General features: G+C 41.1%; 1 long non-coding RNA gene across 1 annotated transcript; it reads left to right on the top strand.

Annotated features, from left to right (window-relative positions):
- The first annotated feature begins 945 nt into the window (after positions 1–945).
- LOC140531610 (uncharacterized) lies at positions 946–2,805 on the top strand. The gene is made up of 2 exons (XR_011976385.1): positions 946–1,236; positions 2,080–2,805. It is a non-coding gene; the product is annotated as an uncharacterized lncRNA (long non-coding RNA).
- Positions 2,806–4,205: the final 1,400 nt, after the last annotated feature.

The following is a 4,205-nucleotide window of genomic DNA, read 5'->3' on the forward strand; positions in this document are numbered from 1 at the left end:
AGAATCTTATTTTGATTTTGATAGCTATGGTCTTGATTAACTCTAGTACTCCAGAACAGAGACCTTGTGTAAAATAACACCTCTATCTTATACTGAGAAATCAAAATCCATCTTTTTGTCAGCCAAACAGAAAGGCAAATAGGTAAAACGCAGTTTCCCCACAGTCACCAAATGGTTCTTGATTTCAGCAGATCATGGGATTATAGATCTCGAGCTGAAAAGTCACCTAATCCAACCTCCTTATTTCTCAGAAGAAAATTTCCTAGCTTTCAGTCTCAAAGTTCTTATGTCAGTCAGATAAATTTAACAGTAGGAAACAAAAAACGTCAACTAATCCTTATTACTTTTAGTCTTTTCTCTGGGAAGTTGCTTTTTTTTGTATTTCTCGCATAACTGTCTTTGTTTCTGCCCTCTTTTAGCAATAAGATTGTCCTGATCTAAAAGAGCATCACCTTTTATCAGCCAACAAGGGAACAATGATTTACTAAGCATCCACTATGTGCCAGGTTTTGTGTTAAGTGCTGGGTAGACAGAGGCAGAAACACAGTCCCTGTCCTCAAGGACTTTCCATACTATAGACAGGTTAAATTGGTCTCAGATGAAAGGTAATAGCATTAAGGGGAACTGGAAAAGGCCTCTTGCAGAAGGGAGGATTTGAATTGAGCCTTCAAGGAAACCAGGAGGTTGAAAGGAGGAGGGAAAGCCTTCTAGGAATGGGGGACAGCCCTGAAAAAGCAGTCAGGAGACAGAAGGTCCTGTCCAAGAAGCAGAAAGTAGGCTAGTGTTACTGGATCACATAGTGCATAGAGAGGAGGAAAGGTTTTCATCCCTTGTTCTGGAAGGGGACCAATGACATCATTGTCTTAACTTGTGCAAGAATTGGACTTAAAGTGAGGCAAATTTGCGTAGAGTCATCAGCCTCTCTCTCTCTTCCAGAGCCATCGAAATGCAGCAGCAAGGCAACTGGGTGATGGCCCAGAGTGCAGTGAATGACCCTGGCACCTTCACAGTCTGACCAAGTGCCTGCTTCAGCAGCATTCATGGCTGTTGGAACAAATTGGGGTCATCCACCCATTCTGCAGGGGAATGTCTTCGCATTCTTGGGGTAGACATTCCCTAACTCACCAACACGTTTGAGGCCTGTTGGCTTCCCTCAGCCTGGTTTAGCCCCGACTGCTCTGATGGTTTTTACTGAGTTGGGGCTGCTGTGCATGCTACAGCTTCTTGGAGCTGCAGGTAAGAGTTGGGGGAAAGGTGGACACCAAAGGTAGATGGGCATCCCTGGAGAGGAGTAAAGTATAAGACCACTGGAAAAATAGGAAGGGGTCAGGTTGTTAAGGGCTTTAAAAGCAGAGGGGGAAAAAGTTTAAAAATAGAATTTGGAGGGCAGTTAGGTGTCACAGTGGGATAGAGCACCAACGCTGGAGTCAGGAGGACCTGAGTTCAAATCCAACCTTTAGACATTAGCTGTGTGACTCTTGGCAAGTCACTTAATGATAATTGGCCTCCAAAAAGCAAACCAACCTAGAGAATTTTATCTTTGATCATAGAAGAAATAAGGAGCCACTGGAGTTTATTGAATGGGGGGGAGGGAGTTAATGTGGTCAGACCTGTGTTCTAGGAAAATCAATTTGCCAGTTGAGTAGAGGATGAAGATGGACTGGAGTGGGGAGATACCTGAGTCAGTCTGACCTCTTGTCCAAGCAGTAGGTGATGAGCCTGCACCATGGAAGAGCTGTGTGAGCAGGAAAAAGGGGAGGAGCGTGGCATAAGTCAGGTCTTGATAATAGATTAGATATGTGGAGTGTATATGAGTGAGAAGCTGAAGATGACATTACTATTAAGAGCCTAGGTTACAGGGAAGAGGATTGGTATCCTTGACAGCAATAAGAAAATTGGGAGGAAGGGAGGCTTGGGAGGGTGAGAATAGATAACGAGCTCTGTTTTAGATGGTAGAGTTTGAAGTGCCTAAGAGGTCACTGTGTTGTCATCTGTGTTCAAGGAAGGTAGCAACAGACTTGAAAATGGATATCAGGTTCACCAAGGTAAGCACATTCTCCCACTTGCATGTGCATGTAGATGCCCTATCTGTTATTGACGAGAGAGCGAAGTCCCCTCCGTTCTTTGCTGAAGACCAAAGGAAAGCGTGCAGTGTATCAACATGCTCACTAGAAGGGAAGAGAGAAAAAAACAGAAGTTGTTTCTCCTGCTTAGTTTACTGCGTGGGTAGCAATTCCTGTTCAGAGACAACCATCCTTGATACAACTGCCAATGATGGGAATGATGGGCACCAACCAGGAGTCTGGATCCACATATCCCAAGTTCAAAGGTGGCCTCAGACACTTACTAGCTGTGTGACCCTGGGCATGTCACTTAAGCTTGTTTGCCTCAGTTTCCTCATCTGTAAAATGAGCTGGAGAAGGAAATGGCAAACCACTCCAGTATCTTTGCCAAGAAAACCCCAAATGGGGTCATGAAGAGTCAGACACAACTGAAATAACTGAAAGACAACAATGAACAGTGAAGGAATCAAACTGGGACAATATAAAATTGTCTATAATGATGTAACTTGGAAAAAAATCACAATAAAATTAACATTTCATACTATGAAATTATAATGACCCAAGCTTGGCCCTGAAGAAGAATTAAAAGAATGTATCTCCTTCTTTGCAGAGGTGGGGGCCGTGAATGTGGGACATTATCTATAATATCAGACTTGATTGACTGATGTGTTCTTTAGTTTTACTGAACTGCTTTTCTCCTTCTTTTAAGAAAAATTCATAATAAGACATGATTCTTTGAGTATCCAGTGCTGGAAAATGAAGATGATAAAAAAAAGTTATCCAATTGCTTTAAATGTCAATTTTACTTTGTAGAGACATATTAATTTATCTTTTTTTGAAAATATCTGTTAACCTACTACTGACAGGCATTTGTCATCACACACACATACATATACACACACAAAGTTAGCAAAATTGGGGCACTTGTCTTTATGTAAAAGAAGAATGTGTAACATCTTTAAGTTCAACGACTATTTTAAGCACTTTGCCAGAAAATAATAAGCAAACATCTGTGTGGAGAAAATGTTGGCGTATGTTATCTTTATAGGGTAAAGGTTTGGGGTGGGGCTTGTTTTGGAAGCACCTGCCAAATAAATACTTGATAACGCAGTATTTGGGTTTTTCCCCTCTTTAGTACTTGAGTCTAGAATTCCGCAAATGTTCTCGCAATATATTATGTGTCTTTTCTCAGATATTTTTTCAAATATATATGCATATATACATATCTACATCCAGATATGTATTTATTATTATTCCTGTGATTTGTTTCATGATTTGGTGATTGATTGAAGCTTGCATGTCAAAACCAAGCAGGTAAGCCTCTCATTGCAAATTGAATTGTGATCTCACTCATTTGGAAGTTCCTTCCAATAATCAATCAATCAACAAGACACAAATGAAACAGCCTCTGCCCTCGAGGAGCTTATATTCTATTGGGTGAGACAACATATATATAATTATCACCATATTTCACATAATTATAACTTTGGATAGTTATAATTATGAATTTAAATACATGTGACCACTTCGGTGGGTTTATTATTTGCACTCATTGGGACCTAGGTCTACGTATAGAATAAATAGGTTACATATGTATTTATACCCACACACATGTTTTGGAGCTTTTCCGTAAAGTTTATACACAGGGCAATGGGGAGATAGATATGGCTTTTTGCTAGTGGCTAGTTTTCCCAGCATTCCCTAGCCCCCTAGGAGTTTCCTGACTTGACATGAAAATAAAATTACTTGGAGTACCACTGACCTGGACCTTGGAGGACCCAGAAGTCAAGCAAACAAGAAACAAGCTGGAGGAGGGGGGTGGAGAGCTGTGAAGGAAACAGATGTAGCTTATGAGGAGCTTCAGAAGACTAGAATTAGGTCAGTGAGGATGATTCAAGTGAGAACTGTATCTTAGGGGAATCCTACATTGCCGATCTGGTTTTAGCTGGAACCAGAGGTCTATGACCTCCCTCCCACCTCTCCTCTTTTCTTCCCTTCAGAGTAAGGATTGTATGGTATGCCATTTTTTCATTTTAGACTCTCCCTATCCCAAACCCAATCTGGGAGTTATTTATATTTGTTCTGGGGATAGATCTACAAGGGTCACTCCATGGAGCACGTGCTATGACTACTTCCAGGAAC

The sequence above is a fragment of the Notamacropus eugenii genome, chromosome 3 (genome assembly GCF_028372415.1).
Source record: "Notamacropus eugenii isolate mMacEug1 chromosome 3, mMacEug1.pri_v2, whole genome shotgun sequence".
In the NCBI taxonomy this organism is placed as follows: domain Eukaryota; kingdom Metazoa; phylum Chordata; class Mammalia; order Diprotodontia; family Macropodidae; genus Notamacropus; species Notamacropus eugenii.